The 17050-nt window shown below is 45.4% G+C and overlaps 1 protein-coding gene across 1 annotated transcript in view; it reads right to left on the bottom strand.

Moving 5' to 3' along the window:
• Positions 1 to 17050, bottom strand: part of LOC147614862 (uncharacterized) — a 43951-nt gene that overhangs the window by 971 nt on the left and 25930 nt on the right. The window lies entirely within an intron of this gene.

Below are 17050 nucleotides of genomic sequence, written 5' to 3'. Positions count from 1 at the left end.
ATCTCTTTTTCTTAGTGTTAATCACAAACACGCTTCCACAATGCCTATCACATTAGTATCAGAGCTACGGTCAGCCTAGGGTAGTCCATAGCTAGCATTTTTTGCAGGCTCAATTAGGATTTCTGAAATTAGGGTTTTTCGTTTTCAGGTTTGCAGGCCAAAATTAGGGTTTCCTTATTTTGCATAAGTTCAACCCTAGCAATAGTATTTTCAGCCCTAGTTTTAGTGGAAAACCAAACTAGGTTTTCCATTTTGAAAATTTCAGCCTATTTCTTCATGTAGCTTAGGTTGCATGTAGGGTAGGATGTGCATAAGGCTTAGCCTAGGTCTAATCTAGGTAGGAAATGTTAAATTGTCAAGCAAGCAATCAACACGCACACCCCTTAAGTGTCAAAATTTTATATCCACATCTTGTTGTGTTTGCACTCTCAAGCTGCTCTTTAGCACTGAGTAAGTCATATTGACCCAAGTACTTGTATTCTATTCATGTTCAACTGCATTTCAAATGTTATTTATGGTGTATACAGGTTTTGATATGGGACCTTAGTGAGCTTCCCCGTACTGTTGCGCACACCCCACCCCCACCCTGCTTGCGCATCTAAGCGCTTCTTCTTTCCATCCCTTCATCCCACCTTTCAACTCGCCCTCTGCAGCTTTTCCTTGTCCGGCCCCCTCCTTCCCCTCATTGCTGCGCACTCCCTTCTGTCCGCCTTTCTCCTCGCCCTGCCTGTCGTCCTCACCCCCGCCCTCCCCATCCCTACTTTTTCCACCTTCGAGCCCTTCCTTCTACCGCTCCTGCTTTGTGGGATGCACTAGCATACGGAAAATTCTTATCGTGCTCAACTCGGCCACCCGCCTTGATTGGCATTATGGCTTCTGCCCAAGCCAATCCTTCTCCACTCCCACAAGCCATGAGAACAATCAATTTTTCACAAGACCCTCAACCTCCAAAGCAACATCGACAATGAAATGAAGACTACTCTCATTGGGAGTGTCTATGGCTCTCACCCTGCCCGTTCGCAAGCTAGAGATTAGCTTCTGGCAGCCCTCCCTTCGGAACTGTCCGTGCACTTTCTTGATACACATTTACTTGGATGAAGGTTCTTCCAAGTTGACTTCAACTCCCCAGAAGCTACATCTCAAGCACTTGCCGGCAGCCCTTTTCCCCTTGGCGAAATTCTTCTTCTTCGAGTACCGGCTGGACTTTGATCTTGTGGCAAAGGATTGATGCCTTACTCCGATCTCCCTCAGATTTCTTGCTCTTCCACAGGTTTTTTGGAAGTCGTTGGCTTCCATAGGAGCTGGATTTGGTCAAGTCTTGGAAGTACATGTCATTCCAGGGCAACCTTCGTCTGCTTCTGCAATGGTTACAACCACCTATGATGGAGTACCCCGAGTTTTTGTTCTTGTTCCTCACCCTTCCATCACTGATGGTTACATCTTGGTACAGAGACTGGATGGCTCACATTTTCGGTAGAGGCTGGAGATTGCTGGCAGAGTAGATCCGTGTTGTATTTGCCGCCAGTAGGGTCATCTTGCTAGAGATTTTCCAAGATCCAGAGGCTGCATTAGGAGGCAGCATGGACATGCTTATCAAACGTCTCCCCCTCCCCCTATAGTCACTCCTGCACCTCAACACACTACACAACAATGGGTGATGGTTAGGAGTGCCGCTGTCCCCGGACCCACATCCCTACACCACCAGCGCCTATGCACTCAGTGGAGCATGCTAACCCCTTTGCATCCCTGGCTACACATGATGAAATTCTGCAGAGGCTTTGCAATGGGATTGTCACGGTGATGAGGATGCATTGCACCTGGAATGTAATGATGATGATATGTCACTCTATACATTGCAGTTGGATTGTAATGATGATGCTACGCTACGCTGCCCTTCTCCCATTCTTGAGAAGGGAAGGAATGGGAAGGAGAGGTGGACCTCTCCTTGGAGCATTTCCCCTCCCTCACTTATGAGAGATGCATTCCCACCTTGAAAGGGGGTCCTTCATCGACCACCAGATCTGGTCACAACTTTCAGTCCTTGTCCTCATGAGGATTGTCTCGTGGAACATATAGGGGCTTGGTGGTGTTTTTCCGCATCGTCAGAAATAGCGTATCAAGCACCAGCTTCACTCTACAATCACAGAAGGTCCTATGGACATTTTATTTTTGCAGGAGCATAAACTCGATGCAAGCCAATGTGGTAGACTAGCAAGTTATTGTTCAGTCATGCCTTTTGGTCGGGAGCTGCAGGGACCAAAGGTGGTGTATGTATTTCAATGTCAGCTGCAATCTTGCCTTGCATCATTGGCCATTGTGTCATTCTGCCTGCTAGAGCACAGTGGATCATCATTACGCAGAATGGGAGACACATTGGTATTGGGAATATGTATACATCTAATCATAGAGGGGAGAGGATTTCGCTTTGGCCCTCATTGATTTGCTTCCTCATGCTGATCATTGGATCATTGGGGTTACTTTAACATGGTTGAGCAACCTGCAAACAAAAGAGGAGGACAATTGGGTATGGTGCACCCACTTGATATGGCCTCCTAAGAGAGGTTTATTCTCTATACATGGCAGAGATTGTTGGCTTGAGGATGATATTCAAAGGATGCCATCCCCTCTCCTCTCTTCTTTGTCTAATAGGAGGAGGGATGCAAGTTGCATCTATGCACACTTAGACCGCTTCTATGTTAATGATTGGGTTCTTGATCGGGGAGGACATACACTCATAGCATTTGGCACTTCTAAACCTGATCATTGCCCAGTGGTTTTATGTATTAGAGATCCAATATAGCATGGCGCTACTCCTCGTGTGTGTATTCCTAAGCATTGCAAAGCTTTCGCAGGTGATAGATGTATGGAGCTTTCATGACTTTTCTGATGGCCTAGAGAGTGTGGCATCCACATTGCAGCGTGTCGGTGATGTTTACCACAGGATGGCCTTACTTAAGAGACAGAAGGTCATCGACCAAGAGAGGGCTTTTAGACCTAGGCTACCAGCAATACAGAGGGAACATGAAAAGCACCCCAATGCCCAATTGATTGCAGATACTTTATGTATTGTCAGGGCTGAGCTTCAGCACCGTTTACATGCCCGAGAGTCATTTTGGACTCAAATGGGAGGCACATACAATAAACACTTCTTTGCTACTCATGGCCCATCTCATAGACGAGAGCAGAGAAAGTGTTAGACAATTGCAGGATACTCAAGGCACACTTCACTCGTGTCCTGCTATGGTGAGGCGGATTGCCTCTGACTTTTATTGTCGGCTTCTTACTGTTGAGCTTCATACCCTCCCAAAGGGATATTGCACAACAAAAAGTTTTTACTACTTTGAATCAAATGGTCACGGAGGACATGTGTACTTCACTTGATGCCCCTTTCTCCACTAAGAAGTTCAGGCAAGCACTCCATACATTACCTCAAGGTAAGTGTCCAGAGGATGATGGCCTCTCACCCACCTTTTTTGTGACATTTTGGGTTGACATTGGGGAGCATATCCTTCCGGAAATGTGAAACACTAGGATAATGCCTTCTTCTCTTATTGAGGGTCTTTTTCACCTTATCCCAAAAGGTGGTGATAAGACGAATATTGATCAATGGAGGCCTATCACATTGCTTGGGACTGCCTATAAAATACTTGCCAAGGTAGTAAGCATGAGGTTGTAGCTGGTATTGCAGGATTTTATTCATGGTACACAAAATGGGTTCCTTCAAAGGAAGAAGCATCTTTGATAATATCTTCTCTTTTTGGGTGGCAGTTGAATGGGCTAAGGAAAGCAACAAGCCCCTAGCCATCTTATTGCTAGAATTTGAGAAGACTTTGAGAAAGCATACAATAGAGTTGATTGGGATTTCCAGAGGTGATCACTTACAGATTTCCTGTTCACTACGACAAGGATGCCCCTTAGCCCCCATGTTATATCTCATTGTTGCCGAGGCTATGAGCAGATATCTTTCTTTCATCGCTCCACTGCTCGAGTTTTTCATTTGAGTCTACCCTTGCACAATGAGGATGAACTTTTGCACTCTGAGCTTGCTGATGATACTGCTATGCTCCTCGAGGCCTCACACACGTGTTTGTGTTCCTTTTGGATTGCATTGGTGGAGTTTTGCCTAGCTGCAAGGGCTCTCATTAATTGGCATAAATCAATCGGTTTTTGGATTAGTGACTCACCGGTCAATTCAGGTGCAAAGCTCAGTTTTACTTGGATGGACAGAGGCTGTACTGCCAAATATTTGGGGTGTCAAGTTGGGGTTGATAAATTGCCTGCAGAGTAGTTTGCACTCCTCCTTATGAGCATTAGGAAGAAACTTCTTCCTTGGAGCTCTAGGAGATTGGATCTACCCTCCATAGCCGTGGTGGTTAACCAAATACTGCTTGCCTCAGCCTGGTTCATTGCCTCATGTTGGTACCTCTCTCATGGATGCATTGGCCAGTTGCGGAGATTGGTCTGTAACTTTCTCAATTGGACGGTACACTAGACACCTAGGCCAAAGCGGGTTGGGAGACTGTTATACACCCCAGTCAAGAAAGGGGGCTGAATATTGTAGATCCAGACATACAATGCAGAGCGGTCAAAGGATTCCTTCCATGCACTAAACCTTGGAGGAATTTCTTTATGTTTCACATTTCTAGTTGTACACCTCGTAATGGTGAAGACTGCATGATGTTTCATCTTAACTGAGGCAGAGTATAGGGCATGTTCCTCTCTACTGCTGCCATTATAAGAGCTAGAGTAGCATGAGACCTTTTTTGAGACAGATGCTTCCTAGATCAAAGGATGAGGCTGATAGACAGGCCATTATGTGGAATACCCTCATTAGAGATGAGGCTGGGCAACCTTTGGATGCATCTGGATATATGCAGTGGCTTGGCTGGGAGAGATGTTCATCGACAGTTATTGCTTGGAAAACTTTGAAAAGTCTCCCTATGGATCGAAGACTTGCATCTACCCAGCACCTCAGAGGGAGTCTTAGATGGATCGATCGAATTGATGTAGGAGTGTCATTATAGGTGTTAGCCTTGGTGGATCAAGATGAGGAGGGAGATCGTCTTTTTTATTCTTGGCACTATCCTTCATCCAGCGAGAGTAGTTAGTCACTCAGGAAAGCACTGGCATGTTTGTTGGATATTCGGCGGAGCCTCGTGTGTGAACCCTCTCTACCTCGTGTGTGCACCCCATGTGAAACACTTCTAAGCACATCTTATTCCTAGCCATGTATTTCATGTGGACATGTGGCTAGCTATGTGGTCACCTTACATCCACATCTCTCCATTCACTCTCCACCACATCACAACCTCTCACTTCTTCCATATAAACCCATGTATCTCTCCCTTTCAATAAACACACAGAAATAAAAAAAGAGATGCAGAAATGGAAGGATTACATGCTCCGGGAGATTGGCACAATGGTTGCATCGTATGAAGGCACCTTGAAGACATGTATGGCTGACTGCGAAAAAGACATCACAAAAATGCAAAACACTTTGGAATCATGTAAGGCAAAAGTGGCTGCAGGTGAGAAGGAAATGCATTCATGGGCTGAAATTGCCAGTGCCACAAAGAAACAAATTGAGGAAGTAAGCCCATGGATTGAAGTAGTAAAGAAGCAGAAGGATACACCAGTCAGTCAATAAAGTAGAGGTTATGAATGCTACATTGGAAGAGGAAGCCAAGAGACGGGCACGTGCCTTACATGTACGCATAGTGGTTAGGAAGATAAAGGGAATCCCCAAGAGGATGCAAAAGCTCTTGCAACGAAAATTGGAGCCACGGATGTACCCATTGCTAGAGCATGGCGAGTAGGTAGAGATGAAACTAGGGCAAAGATATTGATCATCAGGTTTGGTGACTTAGAGAAGAAGAAGGCCTTCCTCTCCAAAAGGATGGGATGGCCCTTAAGGGGGAAAAGATTTATTTGGATGAGGACTTTACACCAGCACAGATAGCACACCGGAAGGAACACATGCCATGTGTGCTTGAGGCAAGGAAAGAGGGGAAATGGGCGGCATACAGAGTTGGCCGAGTCATCATTACGGATAGGAGGCCCATAGACCTTGAGATTCACGGTGTGGAATTGCAATGGAGCCCTTAGAGCAAATGCAGGATACTTTCAGACACAGTGATATTGCTATGTATATGGAGACCCATCAATGCACAAACAAGAGGCTTCCTAACGTGCGGGGTTCTAGATGGGAATCAGTGTTCCGCCCTCAGCCACGCACAGTGGGAGGTACCAGAGGATCTGCAGGAGTGGCAGTACTTTTCAAGGAGGAGCTTCGTGACAAAATACATGTGGTACATAGAGATGCAGATGCGAGGTACATGTGGGTCCGAGTATGCAAATAGGGGCTCTGCAAGCTATATGTGGCGATATGCTACTTTCCCCCAGCCAACTCCAGGTTTGCACCATCAGGAGAGTCGCCCTATACGCCACTATATGATGATATCATGAGGTTTGCCAGCATGGGAGACATTACTATTGAGAGACTCTAATGCACGTGTAGGCATAGAGCAGACAGAGCTGTATGATACTCATGAGGCTATGTACCGGGAGATCACGACAGAGGATGTAGGGTTGCAGAGATCAGCACAGGATGAGGGGGAGATTACAGATTATGGCAGGCATTTTCTCACACTCGGGAGTGCACATGGGTTGGTCATATACAATGGCCTATCGAGATGGCAAGGATAAGATGCTCTCACATGCTAGAACTCTAAAGGGGGAGCGAGCACAATGGACTACTTGATGGGATCTCCTACCTGACGTGAGGGATTTCACGATTTCCAGTCGGCCCATTGGCATAGCAACTGATCATGCATACCTGAGTTTCACACTAGTACGTAGATCCCCGAGAGATGGGCCAGCCACTCATCTACCTAGGTACCTGAGATATCAGTTTACATGTGAGACAGCTGGAGGTTTACCGAGATGCAGTATTTGATGGCTTGTTTGCTTTAGACCCACATAGCCCTCTGGACGAGATTACGAGAGGATTGGCAGGTGTACTACATGCATCCGCCTCATATGCGTTTCCCTCCACTATGATCCGTTCCACACACCCCCTGTAGCACTGCCCCACATAATAGTTGGTATGATGATGAGTGTCGAGAGACACGGGCACAGCTACAACGTGAGATTGCCATTGGGACTCACACACATAGACAGGCCAAGATGATCTTTCAGCGCCTTGTGCGGAGGAAGAAATGAGCCTACATGCCTAAGTTAGAGGAGGAGATCTACCAACTCTTCCTGGGGAAGGACAGCAAGAGGACATGGAAGATGTTTCAGGAGAGACAACCTAGTACTCCGACTACTGCACCTGAGGCATGGCATGCTTATGCTAGAGCGCTGTATGATGCACCAGGACAAGCCCCCACCCCCCCTCCACTGGGAGCTAGACCGGCTAGCAGCACCTTTTTTACTATGAGGATGGTGCTAGATGCGATAGACCGGTTACATAATGGAAAGGCACAGGATCACGAGACAAGTAGAGTCCGAGCTCCAAGCGGACTATCCAATATGGTGACCAGCACGATAGGGGTGAAGCAGGGATGCCTGCTATCACCCACCCTCTTTGGACTGTACATGGATGTGGTCTCCGATTATGTAGAAAGATTGGGAGGTTTGGATGCATTACAGGCATTCTGTGCAGATAGAGATCTGACAGTGAACCTTGGGAAAACCAAGGTTATGGTGTTTAACACCACACAGGCATGGGTGACGAGATCAAAGTATCAGTTCACTTTCCGAGGGGAGCCGATTGAGTACGTCAAGTCATATGTCTATTTGGGAGTTACTCACAAGACTGCGTTTCTCCCTAAAGGAGGCAGCGGCAGCTAGATTAGCTCGAGGGCATGCAGCCTTGGGGGTACTTGAGAGGCAGTGTGCACACATACAGTTTCAGGAGCCATGCACCAAATTGTGGCTATTTGATACACTTGTCACACCAACCCTCCTGTACGGAACTCCAATTTGGAGGCCCAACATGTTACACACATCACAGATCTCTGAGAGGGATGGATGAGGGATGGAGGCATATGGAGAGACCACTGATTATGATGATTGCCCACATGATTCAGAGCAAATCATCGGTACCACATGAGATTGTTCGTCGGGCTGAGTTGGGTGCCGCACCAATAGTGACCGAGGCCCTATTCCAAGCAGACACCTTTTTACAGCGGCTATGGGAGCTCCCTCAGCAGAGGTACTCCCGATTGGCATTGACCTCATCCATACAGTTGGCAAAGGATGGAGATACTCATTGCTGGTATGCTCAGGTGAGATCATGGTTTGACCTACAAGGTTTGTGGATAGAGGCACTCCCACCCTTTCAATACAGCTTGGATTGTCCATTTTTGGATCTCACCCGCTCAGAGTAGAACCACGTGATTAGGATGGATATTGTCAAAGTGTACACAAAGAGGACATGGACTAGTCCCCTTGAGCCCTTAGGCACGAAAATGGCTCATTACAAGAGCCATTTTTTGCACCTCTCACCAGATGGTTTTATCACCCGCCCGACGTACATGGATGTACACCTATCACATGGGATACGTTGTGCCATTGGACAGATCCACACCTCATCACACCAGCTGCGGATTGAGACAAGGCAATATGTGCATCAGATCTCGGATGACCGCATTTGTTAGCTATGCTACCAGGAGGCAGAGACAGAGGAGCACTACATTTGCCGATGTACAATCTATTATGAGATCCGAGGGAGATATCACTGCCTCTTCCGAGAGGGTTTTGGGCCGTTACGTAGAGTCATGGAGTTAGAGGATCAGAGATGCCTGGAATTGTTCCTACTTGAGCTCAGGAGACACAGAGAGACCCTCTTGGCAGACGGGAGACCGAGCCATGTACCTAGAAAAAGGATCCTGACAGATTTCTTCAGCACTAGCACCAACAGAGCCCAGCCCACACACCTCCTGATACCTCCTCCATCAGGCCATCAGAACACCAGCCACGCTCCCAGGGAGTCACCATTGATAGAGCAGTCGTCTTATGTCATGCTCATCGCCGGATCAGAGCCATTACTACTTGGCATTAGAGGCGCCTACCTCGCTTCTACGACCTCTCCATTCTAGACAGCCCCATGGCGGAGATATTTGATCTGAGGAGAGGGCAGCACTTCGACTGATCAACATACATGGATCTACTTGATATACATTTTCCAGTGTTTTCTACTCAGTGTCATCTAGGAGTCTTACTTACAGTTCTTATAACTGTAAGATAGTCAGTTTATTTTACTTTTCAGTTTCATTTGGTTGTTCTATTTGATGAGACTCCAACTTCAGATGTATTGTCAGTTTTGGTCTCATAGGCCATCATGGCCTCTTAGAGACGTTAATATATCATTTCATTTCTCTCTCATCTCACTCGCACATCAGAGCGGTGGTCTGGTCCTCACGCCGCCACTATGGAGTTTGCCTTCTATTCACTTGCTTGCCTCTCTTCGTCGCGCTGCTCTGCCATCTGGGCTTGTGCCGCCACTCCACCACCTACTCTGCCCATTTGTGCCGCCCACCTAGCGGATCCCATGATAGGGTGCCGGCCGGGCTGAGCTGAGCGCCGCCATTGCTCAGCCAGCTGGGCGGACCGGGGGGGCAAGGACCCCAGCTACGCCACCCATCCGACCAGGTGGTGCTGGGCGCCCACACGCCTTGCCGAGTCAGCCCCCTTTTCACCTCGTCCACGGCAATTTTCATCCCCACCAGTTTCGCCTTGCCTCACCTGTCGTCGACGCTCCTCAACCTTGCCAGTATTTGCAGCAATCTGTACCTACTGCTGGGACGACATCCTCATCATACCATGCTCCTAATGTGACTACCTGCACAAGCACAAGAGCTAGGTCAAGGAATTCCTAATTTCTTTTTCCTGCAAAATTCTTAATTTCACACCTGAAACCCTAATTTCAAAATTTGGGGGTTTTCCAATTTCTTGCACGATAAGGCATTCCAACATACCATAACGTTGGGTCTTTTCCTGTGCATCACTTAAAGTCCTGTCATGTAGAAATTTGGGGTTTCTTGCAGCATTTGTCCTCCAGTCACTATATAAGCCTCTACATTAGTCACAACAGCTTCAATCTCTCATGGATGAGCCTTGACTTGCCTCGGCACTCCCAGACATCAAGAAGTCCAATGGCACCAACTTCACAACTTGGCCAACCGAAATTCGCCTCGTTTTCATGCAGTACAATGTCTGGAGATTGGTCAAAGGCTCTAAACCCAAACCGGAAGGAACGGACACATCTCTGGTGGTAATAGCTTGGAGCGACAAAAACCATCGAGCTCTTGTTATTATGGGTCTCTCCGTTGAAAACAACTACATTCATCATGTGTGGATCTTGACAAAACTGCTGCAGAAGTATGGGAACATGCTTTAGGCATTCTAATCCAGCAGTTAACTGCTTTAAAATGTCCTCTTGATGATGATGATAAGAAAACAGTTTTACTTAATAGCATATTGCTCGTGAAACAAAGCTGCCAAAAGCAGTTACTGCAAGAAGCCGGGCCACACTTTCGAAAGGTGCTTCAAGCGATTAAACAAACTTCAAGAAGCAAAAGCGACAGACTACATGGAAGAAATTTCCGAAAACAAACCGGATGATCCAAGCCAACCTCCTCCACCTCTACTTCCCACAAAGCACTCTCAGTCCTCTATGATCTATCCCTCTGGGAAGATGACAATGACTACGCACTTTAACTATCTCTACCCATCTATGGTTTCTTAATAAGGGTTCTCTGCCTGGGATTATCTCCCAAAATCTAATTGTATCTATGTGTGCTTTCCTTTTCTAGTGTGTGTGTTTTTCAACCCTTAAATAATTTTAGCTCTTATCCTTGTATCTCAGCTTGGCTCAAGGCGGCATGTCTTATGACGAAGCCATGTACATATATTGCTCATATGGTCAAGCCCTAATGTGGGTGTTGGCATCTCCAGAACATGCGAGTTATTGGGATGCAGTTTTGGGCCCATACCTTTCTGCCTTGTGAAAGTTTGTCTTTCAACTTCCCACCATTGCTCCAAGGGAGGATTTGTTGGATATTCAGAGGCTCGTGTGTGAACCCTCTCTACCTCGTGTGTGCACCTCATGTGCAACACCTCTTAGCACCTCTTATTCCTAGCCATGTAGTTCATGTGGGCATGTTGCTAGCTATGTGGCCACCTTACATCCACATCTCTCCATTCACTCTTCACCACATCCCATCCTCTCACCTCTCCCATATAAACCCATGTATCTCTCCCTTTCGATAAAGCAATCTAATCAATCATTTCTATTTGGTGTGTCTCTCTCTCATCTCTCATTCGCACACTCTCACCATGGGTGCCATACTACTGCAACCGAGCATAGCCATAGTCACAAGAAACGTTTCCAGGTTTTTTTCGTTTCGAGGTTTTTGGGGTTTTTTTTCGAAAGGTTTCATCTCTCGGCTAAGAAACCGCAAGGTTTCGAAAAATCTATAATTTCATAAAGTATAAGAACTTATAGTAGCCATCTAAAAACATAGTGTAATGATGAAAAAATGGTCTCTTCTCACACATCTCGGAGAACCATGAGGCATTATGGCAATTTTGCTTGATTAGATGTCACAAGTGATTCAATCAAGGACTCTTAAGAAATTGAAGAAGAGAAGGTAGAAATTGGGAAAGATTTAAGACATTGAAGGAAGAAAAAGGGGAAAGAAGAGAGGAGAAGAAAAGAAAAGGAGAAGGCAAGAGAAGAAGAGGGAAGGAAGGTGATGAGGAGGATATTGAAAAAAACAAAACTAAAAAAATCAAGGAGAAAAAAAAAACAAAACCTTAAATTTCGGTGCAACTGCCGTACTCAAGAGGTTTCGAGGTTTTTAAAAACCATTTCGAAGTTTCAAGGTTTCGAGGTTTTGAAAGTTAGAAACAGGTTTTTTTGTTACGCCCACTAAGGAGTGGTTCTCTGATCCAACAATGCTGACCCTTCACCTGATATTGTGACCCATGGGTCTTGGTGCTTATGGTTGTATGGTGGATGTCCTATTAGATATCTTCATTGGGATCCTGGTGAGTGGGAGTGGATTGATGCAGGCAATCCTATGAAGAGTCGGCCTTTTTTCAACTACACTGTCCGTAATGCTAGGTTCCTTCTACTTGGACAAATTCAGAGGACTCCTACACTCAGGCCGCATTGGGAGAGCTATGACATCACGCCATTGATTCAAAAGAGATTTTGGCACGAACTTTGGCACTCATTCAAGAGGAGCCAGATCTGCCACTTCTTTGATTATTCTTACATGGTGGCCTTCCCATTAACTAGTAGAGGGCTATTTTTGGAGTAGACCCCATGTGCCCCAAATGCCCGATAGCTTTTGAGACAATGCAACATTGCATATGAGGGTGTAAAGCTGCTCACAGGTTTGGGGCTCTATAGCTCAACTTATGTGCACATTGAGGAGAGAGACCATTTATTTTACTTGGGGTGCTATTGCTTGGCTCACTAAATCTAGTGCACAAATATTCTTTGAGGGCAAAGATCTGGACACCGCCATAATGATATGCAGAGGTGTGTCCCAATGTTCCATGCTAGAGGATATTCCTCATGCACAGTATAGACCACCTCTACAGAGGATTGATACTACTTGAGTCTTGGGACCTCATTGCCAATAACACAGCTTGGCAAATTTGGAGGGCCCGATGCATAGAGGTGTTGGTGGATGAACATGCCCCACAGTTCACCACCAATGAATGCTGATTGTTCTCACCAATAACTGATGCATCATAAACCGGAGCCAGAAATCTTGATTTTTACAACGGGTAGTACAGAGGGAAATGAGGGTGTTGGGCCGTGGCAGGAGACAACGAATGCAGAACAGAGAGAGTCTTGGAAGAGTTGTACCAAATTATTGTTGAATATTTTCATTCTACTCATGTTTTGAGCCCCATATGTGTGATGTCCAGAATACAATGGTTTATGATGGTATGACAAAAATGGTGCGAGGTTTACATAGCTAAGTCTTCTCATGCATTACTACTCACAGTACGCTCTCATGATGCCTGTCCAAAAACTTTCAAATAATACTTTGGCTCGTCTTAACTTCCAAAAGGACCCTAGTGAATGCAGACGGGTGTTGGGGCGTGTTTTGCCCACTTATGACATTGGGCACAGATGGATAGCTCGGCTAGGTGACGCCGGCTAAGTGGTCCAGAGCCACTATAGTGTTGAGTCTTGACTAAACAATGACACTTTTGGCCATCTTGCTGGGGATAGTCTTACTTAGGGGGACTAGCTAGCTGAGAAGAAGGAAAGCTAATTGCTAGAAACTCATTGTTGAAAATTTGGAAGCATCAAAAGGTTAGAAGAAACCTGCATAAAAGGGCAGAGCTGAGGGGAGTGGTCTAGCCAATTGTGAAAAGAGTGGAATCACTATGTCAGAATAAGAGTTGTGGGGTAATGACAAGAGATTCCTAGAAGTTGTGCACATGGAAGCCGCACGGAGGTGAATTCCAAGATCAAGAAGAGCAAGTGTAAGCCCAGCGGAGCGTGCCGTGATAGATTCAACCACGTATCCAAGAGATAAAAATATAGAGAGAGAAGATAGAAAGATAGATAGATAGATAGATAGAGAGAGAGAGAGAGAGAGAGAGAGAGAGAGAGAAGGGTTCACAGAACTTTTCTGATGTAGAAACCCAAGTCAATGTCGAAGTCAAGGCACGAGATTTCTGATGCCGATCACACCACGGCGATGACCCGTGTACCTTGTTCACAAGTTTGGATTTGGACTTGGATCTGGACTTGGATTTGGATTTGGATTTGGACTTGGATCTGGACTTGGATTTGGATCTGGTACTAGCCTGGTGAGAGATTCTGGTGAGATGAGAAAGCTTATTGTGTTCGACTATAAAGCTTGCTGTCCAAATCGGAGAAGGAGACAATCCACAAGAAGGCCGCACAAGTAGATGGTGTTGGCCAGAAGGCGATGGAGATAGCACTTTAGATGGCAAGGATGGTCAGACGGTAGGCGGCCAGTAGGCAGGCACAAGCGACAACTCTGTTGGTGCAGCAATTCAAGAAGCTCAGGCGATGGTACTAAGCAGCAGAAGCAGGTAGAGATGGCGGCCAAGTGGCAGTGGCTAGCGGCGGCAGCGGCACTAGTTCAGTCGGCGGCTACTCTGATTCAGATGGCATAGGCAGCATCACACAGCAGAGGCAGCAAAGTTCTGAATGCAATGCTCAGGTGCACACGCATAGAAGGGCAACGCGCTGGCGTCAGCAGCAGTTGTAGCCGTGCTGAACAGCAGGTGCAAGTTGTACGGCAGATAGTGCAACCAGACGTTGGCTAGCACAAACAGTTGGCTGGGTGGTGGGGTGGCGGCACACAAACGATGGAGGCAGGTGAAGGCGGTCTAGCAATAGGTGGCGGTGGAGGTTAAACTAGGTGGCAATAATGTTGATGATGATGAAGGAGATGATCTTTATCTCCACGTTCCTGATGATGTTGATGAAGAAGATGATCTTCAAGCTTTGATCATAGATACCTCCCTTCAATGATCTTACTCATGATGAGAAGAGAGATTCATGCTTCTTTTATACCTATGGGAAGCCCTGCTTTTTGTCAAAAGCTAGCCAAGCTTTTGCTTTTGTCTTTTTCACTTTATTCAATAAAATTTTACTTGAAATATGGCCAGCTTTTCTAAAGTTCTTATACGTTGCTTTTCTGGCTTCAAAGCCTTACTTTTTGGCCTTAGATCTACTTTTTGAAAAAGCCGCTTATTGCTTTTTGGTCCGGCTCAGTCTCCTCTTGCCAGTGGTGCTCCTGGCTCACGATCAACACAGTTTGACTTTCTACTTTTCTTTACTTTTTGACCAAAAACTGGTGCTTTTTCATGGGCATGGTCCCTATTCCCATGTCTTCTTCTACATGTCCAGTGTCCGGGCACGGGTTCCATCATGTGAATAGTGCTAGGATGACCAAATAGTTACATTCCCTCCCTCTTATGTCATAGTTGTCCTCAGTTGCAAAGTAGAAGTATTCCAAGCAATTTCATATGTTCCAAGTATATCCATATGTTTCAAGTACTAGCCCTGTCTGGTGAGCTTGTGCATCTTGTCTTTTCCCATATATGTGGTGTCATATGCTCATCTCGCAACATCTCTATGCCTTTTCTTTAACCAATAGCTTTGTTCTTGATGGTACTTCTTCATGGCCTGTCACATGTGTTAGATAAAATAAATGCATACTTACCTCCTGCAAAAAAACTAGACAGGAGCTAGTCAACAAACACGTATGCATCATTTGCGTCTACTGGGTATTCCAGGTACTAGCCAAGAGCCCAGTGGACTATCACATGCCATAAATCCAAGCATTGTCCACGTATCAAAAATAGCACACAAAGTCAAAGAAATTCAAACATACATCAATATACAATACACAAGTAATGATCCTCCTGTTCATGGATTGTCATGTCTGGTTTCATCGAAAACCGGTGCTGAGCTATCTGGCTACCAAAGGAAACCGCTCAGTCAATCCTCAAGGCCATCTGGTCACTAGGGCTGTAACTATTCCCTAATTTCTCGGGATTCATATTGTAAATTCTCTATTATCCATGGACATGGGTGTTGGACACTACATGTAGCCATGGAATGTTTATGGTTAAGCTTCCCATATATGTGTATGCTACGGTATCTACAAGATCTTGGTTGCATAGAAGCATGTTAAGCATTTGATGGATCTTGGAGAACCAAATGCAATACATAATGCCATGGATATTTGATGGATCTTGGAGAGTCGAATACCATAACCCTTGTAAATATCAAGTACATATAAATAGATGGGGTTTCTTCCAAAATGTGTGTTTAAATGCATACATTTGTGTGCATGGCTTATTTTTATTTGCGTGTATTGTTTTGTTTGCCTGAACAATGCTTGTATTTTATTGCATAAGAAGCTCATGGATCTGGGGACACCTGGATTGCACCCATGGGTTAGTATGTTGCATAACCTATCTTCAATTAACTTGTATTCATGGATTTGTACATGAATAATTGACATTTTGAAGGCAGCCTACTCTTATGCGGGTTTTCTATCTCTATGCATGCATACATGCATGCATGCATGACAGTCTAGCTAAGTATTGTTGATAAACTTCTTCTCCATGATGAGAAACCTCCATGCATGCGACATGCATAGTCAAAAACCCTCATGCATGTGGCATGCATAGTCATGCATAGTTAGAAACCCCCATACATGCGACATGCATAGTTAGAAACCCCCATACATGAGATATGCATGGCCAGAAATCCTCATGCATGCGACATGCATGGCCAAAAACCCCCCATGCATGCAACATGCAAGCTTTTTCAGCTACATGCATGCAGCATGCAATGCTTTATCTTTACATGCACCTAAAAGTGTGCCATGCAAGCTTACTTTACTTAAAAGTAAATCATGCAAGCTCACTTTTCTCCAAAAAAAGTCATGCAAGCTAGTTAACTCAAAAGAAAAAGATAAAAAGTAAACTTTTCCTCCTCTTTTAGCTACAGGAGTTGCTACTTTGCTAATAGCCGTTCTTTGATCCAAAAGTCTTGCACAAACCTCTCCCTACCACATCTTTTTCATGAGCAATAACCTCCACTCCTCTTCTTGTAGGTGCCTCCTTCTAGGCTGAATAGAACTCTATAAATTCAGATTTCCAGCCTCATTCAAGAGTACTTCTTGGCCTTTGTTTATTGCTCTATCTAATGCACTTATTCTAGAGTATTTTTCCAGCCATACCATAGTGTTTTTATTTCCCCAAAACACTTAGAAGCTGGCTGAATTCTGATTTTCACCATCATTCCCTTATTTTGGAAATCCAAAGATAAAATCCATAGCAATACTCTTCATGGAACATTCGTAATCGGCAATAGTTGCAATAATCTTGTTGGCTTTTGTCAGTCAAACTTGACCACCTAACAAAACCAAACATTCTTGAACATATAACTCGTCCTTTCTCACACTAGGCCAATAGCTCTCCAAACCGTGAGTTGTAGACAAGATGTCTCTATGCCCCATGTAGG

Source organism: Cibotium barometz, chromosome 41 (assembly GCF_041138505.1).
Source record: "Cibotium barometz isolate CiBa-2024 chromosome 41, ASM4113850v1, whole genome shotgun sequence".
NCBI classification, from domain to species: domain Eukaryota; kingdom Viridiplantae; phylum Streptophyta; class Polypodiopsida; order Cyatheales; family Cibotiaceae; genus Cibotium; species Cibotium barometz.
Note: the sequence above shows the minus strand (reverse complement) of the source record. Positions and strands in the feature narration are given on the sequence as shown.